This window comes from Triticum dicoccoides, chromosome 6B (genome assembly GCF_002162155.2).
Source record: "Triticum dicoccoides isolate Atlit2015 ecotype Zavitan chromosome 6B, WEW_v2.0, whole genome shotgun sequence".
In the NCBI taxonomy this organism is placed as follows: Eukaryota; Viridiplantae; Streptophyta; class Magnoliopsida; order Poales; family Poaceae; genus Triticum; species Triticum dicoccoides.
In genome coordinates, this window is record NC_041391.1 from 269,583,423 (window position 1) to 269,606,442 (window position 23,020).

A 23,020-nucleotide genomic window follows, 5' to 3' on the forward strand; every position below is an offset into this window, starting at 1 on the left:
CTTTAGCAGGGTGGATATCATTACATCGTACCATTACATAATAGTTGGGGATACATACAAGACGCATAGAATGCCACACGAATGCAACATCATCATAAAAAAGAGCAACATCCGACTATGGATGAACACAAACAGAAACTCAACAACATCCACCCTGCTAGCCCAGGCTGCCGACCTGGAACCTATCCCCTGATTGAAGAAGAAGCAGAAGAAGAACTCCAAAACAAGTAAGCATCGCTCTCGTGTCATGATCATCACATAACCTGTACCTGCAACTGTTGTTGTAGTAATTTGTGAGCCACGAGGACTCAGCAATCCCATTACCATGGGTATCAAGACTAGCAAAGCTTAATGGGTAAGGAAAGGATAAGTGGTGAGGTTGCAGCAGCAACTAAGCATATATGGTGGCTAACATACGCAAATAAGAGCGAGAAGAGAAGCAACACAACATCGAGAAGCTAGAAGTGATCAAGGGGTGATCCTGAAACTACTTGTGTTCAAACATAACACAAGACCGTGTTCACTTCTCGGACTCCGCCGAAAAGAGACCATCACGGCTACACACGCGGTTGATGCATTTTAATTCGAATCTGGTGTCAAGTTCTCTACAACCGGATATTAACAAATTCCCATCTGCCTCATAACCGCGGGCATGGCTCTCAAAAGTTTAAACCCTGCAGGGGTGTCCCAACTTAGCCCATTATAAGCTCTCACAACCAACGAAGGATATTCCTTCTCCCAGGAAGACCCGACCAGACTCGGAATCCCGGTTACAAGACATTTCGACAATGGTAAAACAACACCAGCAAAGCCGCCCGAATGTGCCGACAAATCCTGATAGGAGCTGCACATATCTCGTTCTCAGGGCACACCAGATTGTCCAAACTTCCGGTAGGCCAGCCCAGAGTTGCCCCTGGTGGCCACCGGCGGCTGACAGGTTGGACCAACACTCACGACGAGCACTGGCCTGGGAGGGGGGGTAAAAATAAAGATGACCCTTGAGTCTGCAGAACCCAAGGGAAAAAGACTTAGGTGGCAAATATTAAAACCAAGGTTGGGCCTTGCTGGAGGAGTTTTATTCAAAGCGAACTATCAAGGGGGTCCCATACACCCGGCCGCGTAAGGAACGCAAAATCAAGGAACATAACACCGGTATGACGGAAACTAAGGCGGCAAGAGTGGAACAAAACAACATGCATAAGGCCGAGCCTTCCACCCTTTACCAAGTATATAGATGCATTAATTAAATAAGAGATATTGTGATATCCCAACATAATCATGTCCATCATGGAACAATCTTCAACTTCACCTGCAACTAACAACGCTATAAGAGGGGCTGAGCAAAGCGGTAACATAGCCAAGCAATGGTTTGCTAGGAAGGATGAAAAGGTTAGAGGCTGACATGGCAATTTGGGAGGCTTGAAGAGCAAGTGATAGTGCAGCGTAGCGATAGAACGAAGCAACTAGCATAGCAATGATAGTAGTGAGATCCAGGGTAGCGGTCATCTTGGCTGAAATCAACCCGCAAGGAAGAAGAACGAGTCCATGAATAAGACGAATGAACGAAGACGAGCCAAGCGTAGACGAACGAATCCTCACGATCGCAACGAAATGGGAACTAATGAGAAGAAGCACAACCGAAAAGAAGCAAACATGGTAAACACACACCACATAAACATGACATGATGCACAACCAAGCATGATGCATGACAAGGCTATATGATTCTACTCATGGCAAGATATGAAGCATACAAGAATAACACATCAAAGCAAGTTTAAATGAGGCCGGAAACAACATATAACAATTTCGGTAAGTCCTCATATGCAAATTTCCAAATTGGTCCATATCTGAATAAACCTTATGTTCAAGTTGTTAAACAACAATTTAAGATGCACAAAGATGATCTACACGAAATTTTAGTCAAATTACATATAAAGTTCATTTAGTTCAGAGCTACGGCCTAGAAGATATGAGCAAAACAAGTTAAACATGGCATTGATGCAAAATGCATCCAAACATTAAGCAAACACCTCAAAAGAAGGATGCAACATGATATTATGAAACTACATGCAATTCTAAACAAGTTTCATATTGAGCACACTCACAACGGAGCAACGATGCAACACATAGACTCCAAACAAGATATAGCAACAATCTGTCCAAAACAGCAACTAGGCATCTTGCAAGCATCATGGAAATATGCTACAGCACCCCAACATGAAAACAGAAGGTATGGGCGTGATGTACAAATGAATCTTAACAAAACATGAACAATGAGCTATCTCTAGAAACCATTAGAACATGCTCGAAATGACATGGCAACATTGCAAATAATAACAGTTTCACAGACTTGGCAGAAATTCACTGGACATGATAGAAATTAACATCAGGTTGCAATGTTTAGAGCTAGCAAACTACAAGTTACATTAAGCTATCGTGGCAAAATTAAGCATGGAATTCTAGTACCAAAATCACTTAGAAACACTTCCTTACTGAACTTATTCCAAAGATCAACAGAAAACGTGGTAGCATTCATGCAAACATGGCAAGTAATATGACAGATTCAGACAGTGAAAATAACAGAACATGGCAGGAACAACGATAAGTAGGCATGTTGGTGAGCTTGTACAACTAACCACAGAGAATTTCATGGCATGACAAGGTGACAAACAGTAAAAATTCACATTTAACGAGCTAAACATGGAAATAGCATAGTCATAGGGTACAAGGATCACTAGCAAAACACAGGGCAAAATTGAACTTCATGTTAACAGGCTGACAGCAACATTATTTAGCAACTTTGGAGCATGATAACGACAAGCTACATCGTACTATAAATGCAAAAAAGGGCATGGATGGATAGAGCATTACATTTATAACAAAACATCCTTAGTGAAAATCTCTAGATTATGCATATAATGGATGGTAGCATCAATCAAACATAGCAACATGATATAGCAGTCACAGCCTAGGAAAACAGTAACAACAAGTACCCTACTTCACGAGCTTGATGCACTCACTACAAGACTCACAAAAATACATGGATGGCACTACTGTAAAGATGTTATGAATATGCTCCTAAAACATGTAGACGTCATGCTCAAAGAATGCACACACAAAATGCAACGAAAATGACAAAAGAGCAAGTTATAACAGTCTCAGCAGGTTAACATCATATAGCACTCTTACAACGATGATTAGGGCATCAAGATGAACTCAAACAAGCATGTATCAGAGGAATGAAATGAAGAGCATCACATAATGAACATTTTTATATATTATGCACACAAAACGGACACACATGCACAAAGTTATGACCCTCACAAAATGCCTATATGATGCTGATTTATCAGGGAATTGGCCAAATTCAGGAAAAAACATATGAGCATCATATACTTAAAGTGCGCATGGGCGGGATTTTAGCAGCGGGGCGCTCACCAGAGGGCCCATGGGCCGGTGGATCTGGGCCACGGGGAAGGCCGGCGCAGGGAGCCAGGGGAGCCAGGCTGGGCCGCGGGCCCACGAGCGGGCGCGCGAGAGGTGCCGTGCCCGTCCCGATCCGGCTGGATCGAGGCAGGGACGAACCCGGCGGCGACGGCGGATGGCGGCTCCGGCCATGCGGGGAAGACGCGGGAGGCATAGGACGCGCCGGGGACGGGGCAGATCCGGTCCAGGGCAACCGGATCTGGCCGGAGGAAGGCCGACGACGAGGCGTGGGCTCCGGCGAGCTCCGAGCTCCGGCGAGGCGGCACGGGCAGTGGGGAGGCGTGAGGACGAGGTCGGGACGACGGGGTTCGGCCGCGGGCTTGCCGGATCCGACGACCAGCGGTGGCGTTGGAGACGGCGGCGGCGGGGGCGCGCTCGGGCCCGGAGGGCCAGATCCGGGCCGCGCGGGCCTGCGGCCGCGGGGAGTGGGCAGGGCAACGTGGCAGCCTCCCGTTGGCTGCGGGCGCGGCGGCGGACACGTTCGGTGCGGCGGGGAAGAAACGTCCGACGGCGGGAGGGGGGCGGTGCTAGGGTTTGGATTGCGAGATTTTTGGAGGGGTGCACATATTTATAGGTAGAGGGAGCTAGGAGAGTCCAAAAGAGGAGTGGTTTTCGCCCACACGATCGTGATCGAACGACGGAGAGCATGGAGGGGGTTTAGATGGGCTAGGTGGGATGTTTGAAGAGGTGCTGGGCTGCAAGAGAAAAGGGGGGTTTCGATTAACTCGGTTAACCATTGGGGCATCAAACGACCTCCAAATGGAACGAAATTTGACGGGCGGTCTACCGGTGATATACCAAGGCCACTCGGCAAATCTCGGCCCATTCCGAGAACATTTTTCTCCCACTCACGAAACAAGGTCTGAGAGGGGCGACGGGCGCGTGCGAAAGTGGTTGGGCTCAGAACAGACAACGGAGAGAACCGGGGGAACCCGAACGGATGCAAGTTTTGAAAAACATACAGATGAAATGCAGATGATGACATGGCAAAGTGCAACACGCAAGCAAATGACATGGCAACGACGGCGAATAAGGACGACACCTGGCGCATCGGATTTGGGGTGTTACAACTCTCCTCCACTAACAAGAGATCTCGTCCCGAGATCTTAGGAATGAGACGGAAGAGAAAGAGGATGAGGTGAAGTAAGAACGCACGAGAAAAGATGAACAAAGTCGAGAGCACTTGGGTAGAAAAGATGAATGACGAATATGACGAGAATCAAATGCTGATGGAAACAAGATAGATTCTGAAACCACTCCGGTTTGAATAAGATAGGAAAGGAATAAGAACATAAGAATTTCGGCAGTACTCCGACTGAAAATGGAAGGAATATAACATGAACTTGACATGATGGGATGGCACTTGATGAGATGAACAACGCAATGCCTCCAGAAGAATTGAAAGAATGGAATGAGAAGAACTTAGAAGGAAGGGTTGAACGGAGTTGTTTTGGAAAATCAACAACGAAAGAATAAGCTTGTTGTGGACTTATCAAAACAACTCAAAACTTGAGGTGAAATTATACCACAACCAAAAGTCTGAATAGCTGAGAAGAAAGAAGAAATGCAAAACTCTACTTCAGAAGAAAAAGAAGAATTATTTGCACTTTGAGACGCAAGAAGAAAAGATACTTGAACTCCTCCAACAAGAATCTTGATGAACACTTGAAGAATGGATTAAATCATGAAGAACCACCATGAAGGACTCCGGTGACAAAAGGATGATGAGATAGAATGAAGGATGAGAGAATAAGATTAAAGCTTGTGGTGATTTAGATGGAGGTTCCGACGAAATGGCCGAGGAAATTTGATCTCCGGAAAAGAAAAGATGAAAATACTTGAAACTAGAATTTATTCCTCAAGAACAAACTCTGAAGGAAGGGATTACTTGACGACAATGAAGTAAGAATAAGAATTACGTTATGCTTATCCTCATCCAATTTGATTGATGACAAGTGGATTTGGCATGCAACTTATTTTTGTTAAAAAGGATTAAGGGGAATATGCCGCAAAACTTGAGAAAGTCTTCATGAACCGCCGGTAGGATTTGGAAAGAACGAATGAATTGATATGATAATCAAGGAAAAAGAATCTTGAACGAACCACCATAAGAATTTGAAAATGACTGATGAAAGAGAATGAATCACCGGGGAGAATTAGAAGAACAAATATGCTTGAGGGGATTTAGATGCAAAAGAACAGGAAGAACTCGAACTGATTAAAGAGCACTTGAACAAAGCACCGGGATAATTGGATAACGGTAGCTGAAATGTGAGGATGAAGAATTCTTCTGGAACGATGGCCTCCGGTGAAAAGAAACGGGAAAACAACTTCTGACATGCTCTGGATGGGCAAGAAACGGAATATCTGACAAATGGAATAATTCAAGAGGATAACATGAAGCTAGAACTGCGAATCTTCGAGAGAACAGACAAGATTTAGAGGAAAAACTCTTCTTCGATCTTCCAATGACAACGAGAAACACCACCAAAATTGTTATGGCACTCCGGGGGAATGAAAAGCGAAGAGGTTGAGCCAACAATGAAAAGAATTTGAAAGAGATCTTGGAGAAGGCATGTGACTGATGGGATCCATTCTTACGTCACACTTGAAAAGAATTTGAGAATAACTCTGGAATAATTAGAAGAGTCGGGTAAAATCCTGGGAAAAGACCTGTGGGTTATGGCCCACTGAAGAGATAACACCGTTGGAAAGGATTGTTAAAGAGATAGACGATGCACCAGAACAGTTGAAATATTTGAATGAGGTGACAACCTCGAATTAATTGGAACACTAATGAATCTCCTGAGATGTCTTGAGCACACCAGAAGGATAAACTGGCGAGAGGCGAACGAGCAAGGAAAACACTTGATCCAAGGAAAAGAATATGATCAAGCCAAAAAACTTGAATTGAGTCCACCGGAGAAGAAAAGAGATGAAGAATGTCCACCGAGACGAGAATTCACCGGTTGAAATTATTGAGGGAAGACTGAAGAGGCTCCGTACGAATGAAAATTGATGCTTGAAAGAGACTCAGGCTCCGGGAAGAAGAGGGTGGGAGGGCGCGAAAAAAAAGGCAACTTGGAAGGGGAAAAACCGATGAGTAACTTCAAGAGGAAACACCGGTTGAAAGAATGCAAATGCTTCGCACAAGTAGGATGGATACTCGATTATGGACTCCGACTCTGAGAAGAAAAAAAAGGTGGGCGGGTGGGAAAAGAAGACAACTGAGGGCAGAGAAACAACTTCATTGAGAGCGAACTGAGGATTGAACTTGCAAAAAACAAAGAGGGTCGAATCGTCTTGACGAGAAATGCACCGGATGCAAGGAGCTGAGGAACAACGAACGAAAAAACCAACTGCATGATTCTAAAGAAAGTTTGAAAGGGAAGAGGAGTAATTCAAAACACCTACATCAAGCAAATCCAGAAATTAAATGGATGCGTGGCTGCTCTAAGCCGCTTTATCTCCTGATTAGGAGAAAAGGCACTACCTCTATATCGCCTTCTTCGATGCACTGAACACTTCGGGTGGACAGATGCGGCTACGGCCAGATTGGAAGAAATAAAGGCCCTCCTTGCCAGCAATCCAATCCTGGCCGCACCAAATATCGACGAACTTATGTTGTTATATATAGCTGCAACACATCAGGTTGTAAGCGTAGTGCTCGTCGTCGAATGAGAGACAGACGGACATAAGTTCCTGCTTCAAAAGCTGGTATACTATGTATCCACTGTCCTCGCTCCATGCAAGTCACGGTACCCACATTATCAAAAAATAGCATACACGGTCTTCATGGCATCCTGGAAACTACGACACTACTTTCGAGAGTGTTCAATCACGGTGTCCTCTAAAGTACCCCTTAACGATATAATAAATAACCGCGAGGCCACGTGCTGGATTGCTAAATGGGCTATCGAGCTCCTCCCGTTCGACATAACATATAAACCATGGCGACCTATTAAATCACAAGTACCGGCTGACTTCGTCGCTGAATGGACAGAAGCCGAACTCCCTAAAGAGTACGGCGCGTACTCAAATTGGATCATGCACTTTGAAGGCTCTAAGATGCTGGCTGGTCTGGGGGCAGGCATTGTCCTGACATCCCCCCACCAGAGATATAGTCCAATACGTACTCCAAATACTATACACAGACTCCAACAATGCAGCCGAATACGAGGTTGTGTTGCACAGTCTTCGGATGGCAGTCTCCATGGGCATTCAACGCCTAGAGGTGTGTGGGGATTCGAACCTCGCAATATCTCAAATAAATGGAGACTTTGACGCAAAGGACCCAAAAATGGCGGCCTACCGCAATGTCGTCCTCAAAATGTCAGCTCGGTTCGAGGGGCTCGAATTCCACCATGTGGTCCAAGAAAATAATCAAGCGGTGGATATCCTCGCCCGCATCGGCGCTAAGCGCGACCCTGTCCCACCTAATATCTTCTTGGAAAGGCTGTTCAAGCCATCCGTGGTGTGGGAAGGGGAGACCGGCAATACCAGTCCGGATCTGAACAAAACCCCAGATCCCGAACACTCTAACGTAATCGGAGGCTCCACCACCGAAATAACACCTTCGGCCCACGTGATTATGGTTGTCATCACCCCGTGGACAGAACCCTTCTTAGCCTACCTAAATAGGCAAGAACTCCCTGAGGACCAAAATGAGGCACGTTGCATTGTGCGGCGTTCTAAAGCCTACAAGGTCCACGTGGGAGAGCTTTTATAAGAAAAGTGCGACTAGAGTGCTCCAAAGGTGCATCTCCGAAGAGGAAGGACGACAACTTTTGGCAGAAATTCATGCTGGACTCGGCGGCCACCACGCCGCAGCTCGGGCACTCGTAAGCAAGGCCTTCCATACAGGTTTCTACTAGCCGACAGCCCGGGCAGACGCACAGGACCTTGTCCAACATTGTGTCGGTTGCCAGCTTTTTGCAAATCAAAGCAATATGCCACCTACTGCTCTCCAAACAATCCCCATAACTTGGCCCTTTGCGGTCTGGGGGCTCGATATGGTTGGACCCCTTAAAGGAGGAAGCCATAAGAAGAAATACTTGTTGGTCATGGTGGATAAATTCACCAAATGGATAGAAGCCAAACCAGTTAAAACGGCCGAGTCCGGACCAGTGATAGACTTCATATCCGGTGTCGTACACCTTTATAGCATCCCCCACAGCGTCATCACCGATAACGGCTCAAACTTCATAGCCGACGAGGTAAAGACTTGGTGCGGCAAAATGGGCATTAAGCTTGGTTATGCCTCCGTCTATCACCCACAAACAAACGGTCAAGTCGAACGAGCAAATGGTCTTATTATGAGCGGCATTAAACCCAGACTAGTGCGATCCTTGAAGGAATCAGATACGCACTGGGTCGAGGAGCTCGACTCCGTCCTATGGGGGCTGCGGACCATGCCAAATCGCACCACCGGATACACACCATTTTTTGTGGTGTACGGCGCAGAGGCAGTGCTACCCTGCGATATCATTCATGACTCACCTCGAGTGCGCATGTACGAAGAGAGAGAAGCCGAGCTAGATCGGCAGGACAGTTTAGATGCCCTGGAGGAGGAGCGTGACGTCGCAAAGGCCCGTTCCGCATTCTATCAGCAGCAGGCTCGAAGGTATCAAAGCAGAGAAGTACGGGCCAAAACTTATAACGTTGGCGAACTCGTTCTACATCTACTAGAGAAGAAAAGGGACAAGCTCAAGCCCAAGTGGGAGGGTCCCTTCATCATTGATAAAGTTCTCACCGGAGGAGCGTACCATCTGCGAGATGCATCAGATAATCGACTCAAGCCGAACCCATGGAACGTGGCCAGACTCCAAAGATTCTACGCCTAGTGCCGAACTATGTGTTCGTCTCCTTACCTCCGCCTTTATTTTTAAGTTATATCCTCTCTCTCTTTCTTTTTTTATAGCCTTAAAAGCTTCGAGTATGCTTCGACCGCACACTCCTGCCGCATTATGTGCGCTCAATATACCTAGGGGATACACACCATTTTTTGTGGTGTACGGCGCAGAGGCAGTGCTACCCTGCGATATCATTCATGACTCACCTCGAGTGCGCATGTACGAAGAGAGAGAAGTCGAGCTAGATCGGCAGGACAGTTTAGATGCCCTGGAGGAGGAGCGTGACGTCGCAAAGGCCCGTTCCGCATTCTATCAGCAGCAGGCTCGAAGGTATCAAAGCAGAGAAGTACGGGCCAAAACTTATAACGTTGGCGAACTCGTTCTACGTCTACTAGAGAAGAAAAGGGACAAGCTCAAGCCCAAGTGGGAGGGTCCCTTCATCATTGATAAAGTTCTCACTGGAGGAGCGTACCATCTGCGAGATGCATCAGATAATCGACTCAAGCCGAACCCATGGAACGTGGCCAGACTCCAAAGATTCTACGCCTAGTGCCGAACTATGTGTTCGTCTCCTTACCTCCGCCTTTATTTTTAAGTTATATCCTCTCTCTCTTTCTTTTTTTATAGCCTTAAAAGCTTCGAGTATGCTTCGACCGCACACTCCTGCCACATTATGCGCGCTCAATATACCTAGGGGCTTCTTATACAGAAGCTTAATATAATTATCTTCTGGGCTTCATGCCCACCACATATGCGTCATTCCTCCATATGTACCTTTTTTCACCATTATATGCATCGATATGACTTAAGTTTTGGCCAAGCTGGGTTGCCTGGCTCTTGTGTTTATGCCCTACGTTCCCGTTAATTCGGCTAGGGCATAAGGGGAGCACCTCTGCGATTGTTACTGTTGGGTCAGCCGTATGTGTACCTTAGACTGGGTGAAGCCGAAAGCTAGCGTTCTTAAGGGAATATTCGGCCGGTGAACAAAAGATGTTTCTTATTTATTGCAATACATGCCCCCAGATGCTTATATCCCGCATCATTTTTCGCAGTTCGGACATGCACATTAATGCATGTGTACCCAGGGAAAGGAACCCTTAACGGAACTATTCTCCCTGGAGGATGTTTCTTACTATTCATGTAATATAACATAGCTAGTTGGGTACTTGTCTGTTCAAGCACTTATGACCCCTACGCCTGGTTTCCACGCGTGCCCCGGTTTTTACATAACTGAGCGGCTATTCAGATACAGTCCGGACTGTCGTGTCCAGAGGTTGAAGCGAAAAGGTCCACCCAGACAAATGATTTACAATCCGGCTAGGGACAAAATATGTCCTTTGAAGTACAAAGTCACTTAGACTGACTAAATTCTTCCTCTATACCATCCAACAGGCTGTCTAGCCTACAATCCTGTTGGGAGTACTTCGCGGCTAAAGCTACCTGGTCATATACCAGACTAACGGGGATCTCTTTCCCATCTGACCCTACAGGTCCGACCTCGGCTATGTGGTTCGGGTCAGCCTTGGTGTATCGTGTCTTCACCATGGCCCAGGCCTCCCTTGCACCTTGTCGGCAGGCTGATATCTTCCATAATAGTAAGCGTCTCCGCGCTCCCTTGAGCATCTCCACGAGCTCCCTCATGCCTCCGGGCAGGGATGCGGACGACCACAAGGCCTGGGCAATACCCTGCATCACCTGCCGAATTTGCCCGTGCAGTTGTGAGAGCTCTTGCAGAAGATCGCCTGCAGATCCGGGCATCTCCTCTTCGGGACGACCTGTCAGCATACCTACAGACATAATTCTGTTAGCCTGCTTCTTTTCCGAACTTTATAAACGTTCGTTCGAGCACTTACTAAAAATGCCGCGTCAAAGCCTCTTATTCTCCTTCACGGAGTCAGCAAGCTGGGCCCGAACATCTTTTAATTCAACGTCCAGCCGGGTCTTTGCGTCCTGGAGATCATTTTCTCCCGTATAACCTTTGTAAGCACACGCTCGCCAGCCTTTAGTTGTCGCTGAGCATGTTGCTCATCCTCCGATACGATCTCCAGATTACCTTTGGGATTGTCTGCAGAATCTAATGTTAGATTTGCATGCATGCCGAATACTAACTGGTATATGTCAATACACTCTTTTCTATCAAGACAGGTATTACCAGATGGGGCCTTCTTGGACTCCTCCATTTCGGCAACTGCGGCCCGCAGCTGGGCTTTGCACTCCTCCAGCTCTTTAGACAGCTGGGTATTCTTCTCTATAAGAACCTATGCATACAATGATCCTTAAATCAGTTGTACCAACAGTTTCAAGTCTCACGGGCTATTGAAATACATACTTATTAGATTTTCTTACCCGTATATCCTTTACATACTGGTCCGTGGCTCTGGCGAGGCCATCTTGAGCAGCTCGGATGTACGCGTCCCCTGAGTTGAAGGCACTTCAAAGAAACTCGGGTCACATAGTGTGGCCCGTCGGCGCCTGTGATTCATGGTGCTCTCCACTTTGGAGTTTGTAGCGGATAATCTATCCGCATCCTCTGTAGGAGGACCGTCCGGTGTTGTCCTCGTGTTGACCTCCGCCCTTGAGTCCGGCCTCAGAGTCCGGCTGGTGGAGGCGTGGCCGGCAGGCTCTCCGGATACAGTCCGACGAGCGCTTTTTCTGTCGGGAAACCACGGACATTGTTATATTTTAAAAGACGATAATGACGTAGCAAGTTTTTAATCATACCTCTGCAACGGCGTCTCAGTCCTAACCGCCTTCCTTTTGAGCCTACCCGGCTTCGGTGCCCCTTGTTGATGAGTCACCGCGGGTTCGGCACGACGCCCCGATGGCCTTCCCTGTAAGACACAATACATGTGCAGTGGGTAAGATGCAAGGAAGGGATCCTTCTCGGAAGTTGGGACTCCAGTTTTACTTACATGCAATGCAGGGAGTAGGCCAGGGTAATCGGCTATGATGGCCACCAAGGCACCATCACGGCTTAGCTGATAGAACGCCCTGTCAATAAGCTCCACAAATACGTCCGGATCTTCTTCAAGTCCGGGGTCGAGGGCCCGGTCGAGGTCCTCTAGCTGTGGAGACGGGCTGTGGACCTCCCTCGTAGCTTTTCGCAGTTCCTGCTATGAATTGGCAAGGTAAATATTCGTGATGAAGAATACGAGAAAGACTGGAATAAAAGATAGCAGCTCACCCAGCTTGGGGGGTTGTACATGGAGAATCCATCCCGTGGCTTAATACGAATGGACTCCTCCTCTTCTCCTTTGTACAAATCGGATAGTATTTTTGCTAGAGCGGCGGCGGAGTCCGGACCTTTACGGCCGCAGCGGGTGGCGTCGTCTTCTCCATTGAAGTGCCACATGGGTTTCCACCGATATTGAAGTGGCTGCACTCCCCACATTATACATATTGACATAACCTCAATTATCGTCAGTCCTGATTTGGCCATCGTCTTTATCCTGTCCATCAGGAAAAGGACCTCTCTATTATCTTCCTCCTGAGGGCTCCAGGGGCGCTAATGTCTACTACGCAACCTTTCTTCTTGTAGACGTTGTTGGGCCTCAAAGTGCAGAGGTTTGTAGGACAGTAGCAAATTTCCCTCAAGTGGATGACCTAAGGTTTATCAATCCGTAGGAGGCGTAGGATGAAGATGGTCTCTCTCAAACAACCCTGCAACCAAATAACAAAGAGTCTCTTGTGTCCCCAACACACCCAATACAATGGTAAATTGTATAGGTGCACTAGTTCGGTGAAGAGATGGTGATACAAGTGCAATATAGATAGTAGATATGGGTTTTTGTAATCTGAAAATATAAAAACAGCAAGATAACTAATGATAAAAGTGAGCATAAATGGTATTGCAATGATAGGAAACAAGGCATAGGGTTCATACTTTCACTAGTGCAAGTTCTCTCAACAATAATAACATAGATAGATCATATAACAATCCCTCAACATGCAACAAAGAGTCGCTCCAAAGCCACTAATAGCGGAGAACAAACGAAGAGATTATGGTAGGGTACGAAACCACCTCAAAGTTATTCTTTCGGATCAATCTATTCAAGAGTTCATACTAGAATAACACCTTAAGACACAAATCAACCAAAACCCTAATGTCACCTAGATACTCCATTGTCACCTCAAGTATCCATGGGCATGATTATACGATATGCATCACACAATCTCAGATTCATCCAACCAACACAAAGTACTTCAAAGAGTGCCCCAAAGTTTCTACCGGAGAGTCAAGAAAACGTGTGCCAACCCCTATGCATAGGTTCATGGGCGGAACCCGCAAGTTGGTCACCAAAACATACATCAAGTGGCACGAGATATCCCATTGTCACCACAGATAAACACGACAAGACATACATCAAGTGTTCTCAAATAAAGACTCAATCCGATAAGATAACTTCAAGAGGGAAACTCAATTCATCACAAGAGGGTAGAGGGGGAGAAACATCATAAGATCCAACTATAATAACAAAGCTCACGATACATCAAGATCGTTCCATAGAGAGAACACGAGAGAAAGAGAGATCAAACACATAGCTACTGGTACATACCCTCAGCCCCGATGGTGAACTACTCCCTCCTCGTCATGGATAGCGCTGGGATGATGAAGATGGCCACCAGTGATGGGTTCCCCCTCTGGCAGGGTGCCGGAACGGACTCCCAGAGGTTTTTGGTGGCTACAGAGGCTTGCGGCGATGAAACTCCTGATCTATCTTGATATTCGATGGTTTTAGGGTACGTAGGCTTATATAGGCAAAAGAACTCGGTCGGGGGGTCCTCGAGAGGCCCACGAGACAAGGGGGCGCACCCTCCTATCTCGTGGCTGCCTCAAGGATCTTATGACGTGAACTCCAAGTCTCCAAGAACATATTCTTCCAATAAATCACGCTGCCGAAGGTTTCATTCCGTTTGGACTCCGTTTGATATTCCTTTTCTTCGAAATACTGAAACAGGCAATAAAACAGCAATATGGGCTGGGCCTCCGGTTATAGGTTAGTCCCAAAAGTAATATACAAGTGTATAATAAAGCCCGTAATCATTCAAAACAGATAATAAAATAGCATGAATGCTTCATAAATTATAGATACGTTGGAGACGTATCAGCATCCCCAAGCTTAATTCCTACTCGTCCTCGAGTAGGTAAATGATAAAAGAAAGAATTTATGAAGTGTGAATGCTAGAAGGTGCACAGGTTTGATCAATGATAATTTCAATCACCTTTTCTAGCATGAAAATATGTCATAACAGTAGTTCATCTCATAAAACTTCTCATGATAAAGTAACAGGCTATTCACATGTTAAAGCATAGACCATAAACTTTCTTGAAAACTAGCAAACTTCATCCCCGGTCATCAAACAATTACAATTCATCTTATTTTCAGGAATAGCAAACTCCACATACTCAACTATCATAAAGTCTTCTACAATTGCTAACACTCACGCATACTAATGGTTATGGAGTTTCAATCGAACACTGAGAAAGATAGGGGCTTATAGTGTTGCCTCCCAACGTATTCACCTTTGGGTGATGTCAACAATAATAGTTCATGCTAACTTACATCCAATTGGATATATATATATATAAGGATCTACCCAACACGAGGTGCTTGCCAAAGGATAAAATGAAAAAGGGAAAGGTGGAGATCACCTTGACTCTTGCATAAAGTAGAAGACATAAAGTAAAAGATAGGCCCTTCGCAGAGGGAAGCAGAGGTTGTCATGTGCTTTTAGGGTTGGATGCACAAAATCTTAATGTGAATGAATGTCACTTTATATTGCCACTTGTATATGGACCTTTATTATGCAGTCTGTCGCTTTTATTGCTTCCATAACAAGAGATCGTATAAAGCTATTTTATTCACACCAAAAGATCATACATATTTAGAGAGCAATTTTTATTGCTTGCACCGATGACAACTTACTTGAAGGATCTTACTCAATCCATAGGTAGGTATGGTGGACTCTCATGGCAAAACTGGGTTTAAGGATATTTGGAAGCACAAGTAGTATCTCTACTTGGTGCAAGGAATTTTGGCTAGCATGAGGGGGAAAGGCAAGCTCAACATGTTTGAATGATCCATGACAATATACTTTAACTGAGATGTCAGAAAACATAAACCATTACGTTGTCTTCCTTGTCCAACATCAACTCTTTAGCATGTCACGCTTAATGAGTGCTCCCAATTATAAAATATGTCTAGGATAGTATATTTATATGTGAAATCTCTCTTCCTTCAATATTTTTTCATGAATTGTTTAAATGACCAATACAATGCTTGCTAACCTTCAATAAATTTACAACCTCTACTTCTTAGATGTGAAGTCATTACTCCCCATGGGATAAGCAAATGAGGCATATATAATTTCAGATTTATGACATTCAACTTATTCAACCATCTACTCATAGGATATAAGTGAAGCACACGAGTAAATGACAAACTACTCCAACAAGATATATGTGAAGATCAATGAGTAGCTAAATAATTATGTAACCATGCGAAGACTCCCTCTCGTTTAAGAATTTCCGGTCTTGGTATTGTATTCAAATAGCAATCAAAACAAAATAAAATTACAATGCAAGGATAGCACAACTCATGTGAAGAAGCAAAAACTTAGGCTCAACCGATACTAACCGATAGTTGTTGAAGAGGAAAGGTGGGATGCCTACCGGGGCATCCCCAAGCTTAGATGCTTGAGACTTCTTGAAATATTATATTGGGGTGCCTTGGGCATCCCCAAGCTTGAACTTTTGTGTCTCCTTAATTCCTCTCATATCATGGTTTCTCTTTTTATCAAAAGCTTCACCCACACCAAACTTAACAAGAACTCATGAGATTGGTTAGTATAAACCAATGCAAAACCTTATCATTTTCTACTGTAACAAATCACTATAATTATTATTCAAAATTTCATACTAATGCCTCTGCATATTTAATACTCCTATCCTCAAATAGAATCATTAAACAAGCAAACATATGCAAACAATGCAAACATAGCAGCAATCTGTCAAAACAGTATAGTCTGTAAAGAATGCCAGAGTATCAATGCTTCCCTAACTCCAAAAATTATGAAATAAAATTCCCACTGTAGTAAATTTATCATAGCACATTATGCAAAAAGGTTCAACATTATATCATGCTCTGACTTTTCTAGGGAATTTTTGCAACAGCGGTAAACTTTCTGTTTTCAAACAGCAACATGTATACTAGCAAAATAAGCATGGCAAAGGCTATACTTGACATTTTTATTGAAAATAAAGATGCACAACATTATTCTAAATAACATCAAGCAAATACTAACAAAAGAAAATTATGCTCCAAGCAAAACACATATCATGTGGCGAATAAAAATATAGCTCCAAGTAAAGTTACCGATAAACGAAGACAAAAGAGGGGATGCCATCCGGGGCATCCCCAAGCTTGGGCTCTTGGTTGTCCTTGAATATTTCCTTGGGGTACCCTGGGCATCCCCAAGCTTAGGCTCTTGCCACTCTTTATTCCATAGTCCATCAAATCTTTACCCCAAACTTGAAAACTACACAACAGAAAACTCGTAAGCTCCGTTAGTATAAGAAAATAAAACTACCACTTAGGTACTGTTGTGAACTCATTCTAAATTCATATTGGTGTAATATCTACTGTATTCTAACTTCTCTATGGTTCATGCCCTCCGATACTACTCATAGATTCATCAAAATAAGCAAACAACACATAGAAAACAGAATTTGTCAAAAACAGAATAGTCTGTAGTAATCAGTATCAAATGTATACTTATGGAACTCCAAAAACCGTACCAAATTAGGAAGTCCTACGAAATTTGTGTACCAATCCAGAGAAAAAAGAATCAGATCAGAAGCACGTTTCTGTGAATTAACAAAACTAATTTACTGGGTGCAAAGGTTTCTAATTTTCAGCAGGATCAACACGATTATCACCGTAAGCTATCCTAAAGGTCTTACTTGGCACTTTATTGAAACAAAAGCTATAAAACATGATTACTACAGTAGCATAATCATGTGAACACACAAAAACAGTAAGGATAAATATTGGGTTGTCTCCCAACAAGCGCTTTTCTTTAATGCCTTTCTAGCTAGGCATGATGATGACAATGATGCTCACATAAAAGATAAGAATTGAAACATAATGGGAGCATCATGAAGCATATGACTAGCACATTTAAGTCTAACCCACTTCCTATGCATAGGGATTTTGTGAGAAAACAACTTATGGGAACAATAATCAACTAGCATAGAAAGGTAAAACAAGCATAGCTTCAAGATTTTAAGCACATAGAGAGGAAACTTGATATTATTGCAATTCCTACAAGCATATATTCCTCCCTCATAATAATTTTCAGTAGCATCATGAATTAATTCAACAATATAACTAACACCTAAAGCATTCTTTTCATGATCTACAAGCATAGAAAATTTACTACTCTCCACATAAGCAAAATTCTTCTCATTCGGAATAGTGGGAGTATCATAAGAGACTTGAACACTAAAAATTGTTTCCAGATTAAAAGAGTAATGTTCAGAAAAAGGGTAATCATAATCATGACAAATTTTATAAATATAATCATCACTACTTTTTATAGCATAAGTTTTATCACAATAATCATCATAAGTAGCAACTTTGTTCTCATCATAATCGATTGAAACCTCTCCCAAGATAGTGGAATCACTAAATAAAGTTGACACTCTTCCAAATCCACTTTCATATTTATTAGAGTAAGATTCAATATCTTCCAAAGTAGTGGGATAACTACTTCCTAAAGTTGACACTCTTCCAAACCCACTTTCATCAATATAATCATCATAAGTAGGAGGCATGCTATCATCATAACAACTTTGCATATCAAAACTTGGGATGCTAAAAATATCATCTTCATTAAACATAGAATCCTAAAGCTTGGGACAAACATTAATTTCAGCAAATACATTCTCAAATAATTCATCCCCATCAAACATAGCTTCCCCAAGCTTGGGCCCTTTCATATCATAAGCATAATCACTCTCATCATTAAAAATATTGATAGCACCAATAGTATAGCAATTATCATCATCACAATGAGTAGTAGGAGCAACATCATTTGGGAGGGATACCTTTTTACCTTTGTTGCCCCTTCTTTTCCTTTTCCTTTTCACATTATGTGTGAGTTCAACCTTCCTCTTTGAGCTCCTTATTGACGAGATTGGTTGAATAGAAAGCTCCTCCTCGTTACCTGATTCATCATAAGAAATAATAGGAGGATACTGGGAAGTCTCTTCCCGTTCATTAGTATTCTCATCATCTTCTATTTGCTTTCTTTTCTTTAGGTAATTGACAATATAAGGATTTTCAATGCAATTCTCCGCACAAAACATATAAATCTTTTCTAGATCAATATCAAAGAAATGCTTAAGATTAAATTCTGGAATAGGCTTAGTTAAACGTTTCAACTCTTCATAACCCAAAAGCAAACTAAGTTCATTATAATGTGCAAGGGAAATCAAATCATCACAATTTTTGGACACAATTCGGTCATGAAACAATTTGCATTGGAGATGTAAATGACCACGTTCATTGCAAAGTTCACAAGTACGGCAAAGGAATTTAAATTTTCAGCACTCACATCTAGCCTTTCTTGCAACCATTTAGTTTCTAAATGCTTATGCCTCTTGCAATAAATATATTCTCTATTTGGTGTGTTCATGCAAACATGCACTCCACAAAAGTTGACATGCTCATAAGAGATATTTTCATCATGACTAGAGCAATCATCATTAATACGATGGATATTCAAGGAGTTTATACTAACAACATTGCAATTTCAAAGATTTAGTACCAAGAATTTGAATGCATTCTTCTTCTAGCACTTGAGCACAATTTTCCTTTCCATCATACTCATGAAAGATATTAAAAATACGAAGCGTATGAGAATAACTTAACTCCATTTTTTTGTAGTTTTATTTTATAAACTAAACTAGTGATAAAACAAGAAACAAAAAGATTCGATTGCAAGATCTAAAGATATACCTTCAAGCACTCACCTCCCCGGCAACGGCGCCAGAAAAGAGCTTGATGTCTACTACGCAACCTTCTTCCTGTAGATGTTATTGGGCCTCCAAGTGCAGAGGTTTGTAGGACAGTAGCAAATTTCCCTCAAGTGGATGACCTAAGGTTTATCAATCCGTGGGAGGCGTAGGATGAAGATGGTATCTCTCAAACAACCCTGCAACCAAATAACAAAGAGTCGCTTGTGTCCCCAACACACCCAATACAATGGTAAATTGTATAGGTGCACTAGTTCGGTGAAGAGATGGTGATACAAGTGCAATATAGATAGTAGATATGGGTTTTTGTAATCTGAAAATATAAAAACAGCAAGGTAACTAATGATAAAAGTGAGCGTAAATGGTATTGCAATGATAGGAAACAAGGCATAGGATTCATACTTTCACTAGTGCAAGTTCTCTCAACAATAATAACATAGATAGATCATATAAAAATCCCTCAACATGCAACAAAGAGTCACTCCAAAGCCACTAATAGCGGAGAACAAACGAAGAGATTATGGTAGGGTACGAAACCACCTCAAAGTTATTCTTTCGGATCAATCTATTCAAGAGTTCGTACTAGAATAACACCTTAAGACACAAATCAACCAAATCCCTAATGTCACCTAGATACTCCATTGTCACCTCAAGTATCCGTGGGCATGATTATACGATATGCATCACACAATCTCAGATTCATCCAACCAACACAAAGTACTTCAAAGAGTGCCCCAAAGTTTCTACCAGAGAGTCAAGAAAACGTGTGCCAACCCCTATGCATAGGTTCATGGGCGGAACCCGCAAGTTGGTCACCAAAACATACATCAAGTGGCACGTGATATCCCATTGTCACCACAGATAAACACGGCAAGACATACATCAAGTGTTCTCAAATAAAGACTCAATCCGATAAGATAACTTCAAGAGGGAAACTCAATTCATCACAAGAGGGTAGAGGGGGAGAAACATCATAAGATCCAACTATAATAACAAAGCTCGCGATACATCAAGATCATGCCATAGAGAGAACACGAGAGAGAGAGAGAGAGAGAGAGAGATCAAACACATAGCTACTGGTACATACCCTCAGCCCCAAGGGTGAACTACTCCCTCCTCATCATGGATAGCGCCGGGATGATGAAGATGGCCACCGGTGATGGGTTCCCCCTCCGGCAGGGTGCCGGGACGGACTCCCGAGAGGTTTTTGGTGGCTACAGAGGCTTGCGGCGGCGGAACTCCCGATCTATCTTGATATTCGATGGTTTTAGGGTACGTAGGCTTATATAGGCGAAAGAAGTCGGTCGGGGGGTCCTCGAGGGGCCCACAAGACAACGGGCGCGCCCTACAGGGGGGTGCACCCTCCTATCTCGTGGATCTTCTGACGTGAACTCCAAGTCTCCAGGATCATATTCTTCCAAGAAATCACGCTGTCAAAGGTTCCATTCCGTTTGGACTCCGTTTGATATTCTTTTTCTTCGAAATACTGAAACAGGCAATAAAACAGCAATATGGTCTGGGCCTCCGGTTAATAGGTTAGTCCGAAAAGTAATATGAAAGTGTATAATAAAGCCCGTAATCATTCAAAACAGATAATAAAATAGCATGAATGCTTCATAAATTATAGATATGTTGGAGACGTATCAGGCGCCAGCTGTGGTGTTTCTTCAACGGGGCATTTGCAAACTCGGGAAGGCCCATCCAAATAGGGTCCGAAAGGGGGACGTCCTCCATATAAAACCACTCCGAAGGCCAGTCTTCGGATGTCTTCTTCGGAGTACCGGACAGGTATCCGGTCCCGGCGATGCTCCATATTTCGGCTCCGCCCACTTGATATATCGACCCCTCCTGAGTGCGGGGTACGAGGCAGAATAGCCTCTTCCATAGCTCGAAATGAGCTTCACAGCCCAGAAATAGCTCGCAGAAGGCGACATAGCCTGGGACGTGTAGTATGGAGGCAGGAGTGAAGTTATGCAGCTGGAGGCCATAGAACTCCAGGAGCCCGCGGAGGAACGGATGGATTGGAAATCCGAGTCCCCTCGGCAAATAAGGGACAAGGCATACCCGCTCCCCCTTGGATGGGTTGGGAGAACTCTCGCTTGCTCCCCGCCATTATAATTGGCTAGTCTGGCTTGGATAGGGACCATGTACAAAGGTGGGAGAAACCCCTGGGTCTACAACTATACCCATAGGCTATGGGGGACAGAACACTTCTCCCAATCGCCTGGCTTGGGAGCGAGAGGAGGAGATGCGACGGCCGGCCATGATGGGATGGCTTCTTTCGGGCGCGCTTTGATGAATACTCGCTGGGGGAAGATGGTGTGATTTGGATCTGAGGATCCCCGTCTCTTTAAATAGACGATTTGCTTACATGGTCAGGGTGGCAAATGTAAAAATGCCCCAACTTCTCGCATTCGCTCGACACGTGGAGATAGCCATTATTAAAAGCACAGAAGCCGAGGAGAGCAACATTAATGGGAAGCTGGACACTACTCGTTACAACAAGTATTCAGGGATTTTGGAGAAAACCCGCCTTGCAATGCCGAAGACATTCTGCGCGCCAGACTCATCGTCATTGAAGCCTGGTTCAGGGGCTACGGAGGGAGTCCTAGATTAAGGGGTCCTCGGACAGCCGGATTATATACTTTGGTCGGACTGTTGGACTATGAAGATACAAGATTGAAGACTTCGTCCCGTGTCCGGGTGGGACTCTCCTTTGCGTGGAAGGCAAGCTTGGCAATTCGGATATGTAGATCTCCTTCTTTGTAACCGACTCTGTGTAACCCTAGCCCCCTTCGGTGTCTATATAAACCGAAGTGTTTAGTCCGTAGGACAACAACAATCATAATCATAGGCTAGCTTCTAGGGTTTAGCCTCTACGATCTCGTGGTATATCAACTCTTATAATACTCATATCATCAAGATCAATCAAGTAGAAGTAGGGTATTACCTCCATCGAGAGGCCCCGAACCTGGGTAAACATCGTGTCCCCTGCCTCCTGTTACCATTAGCCTTAGATGCACAGTTCGAAACCCCCTACCCGAGATCCGCCGGTTTTGACACCGACACCCCTCACTTACTTCTTCTTCCCACATCACTCCATTCACCCAGAAAAAATTACTATCACTGTCTCTCTCGTGTTCTTGCTCCCGAAACCGCGGATTTCGATCTCTTTGCTCGAAGCTTCGTTTTCGAACTATTTCGGGGGTTTGTTGCTTGGTATGTGACTCCTCCATGTGTCCAATTAGTTTTTGTTTTGCTGGTTTATATTTAGAATAATTAGCTACTCTTGTTGCTGCTGTAGATGAGCTTGCATGTTGAATTCTTAGAGTCCTAAGTAGTTTGAATGCTTGCTATGGCCTTTATATGTCCCTATGAGTAGCTGCTATCATTTTTGTGAAGTTTTGTTGAGAAAAATTTTGTGGACTAAATTTTTTAGAATTTTGTTCATGGGAAAAAGATGAGTTTCTTTAGGAAGTTTTCTTCCTAGAAGAATTTCAAGGGGGTTATTGGGGAGTCATCTGACAATGATCTCCATACTCCGAGATTGGCGGAGCTACGGCCGTGCGAGTGGCCACATAATGCATTCATGGAAGGGGCCGGAATCCTCCAAGAGTTCACCCAATATGCTGCTAATGTTGG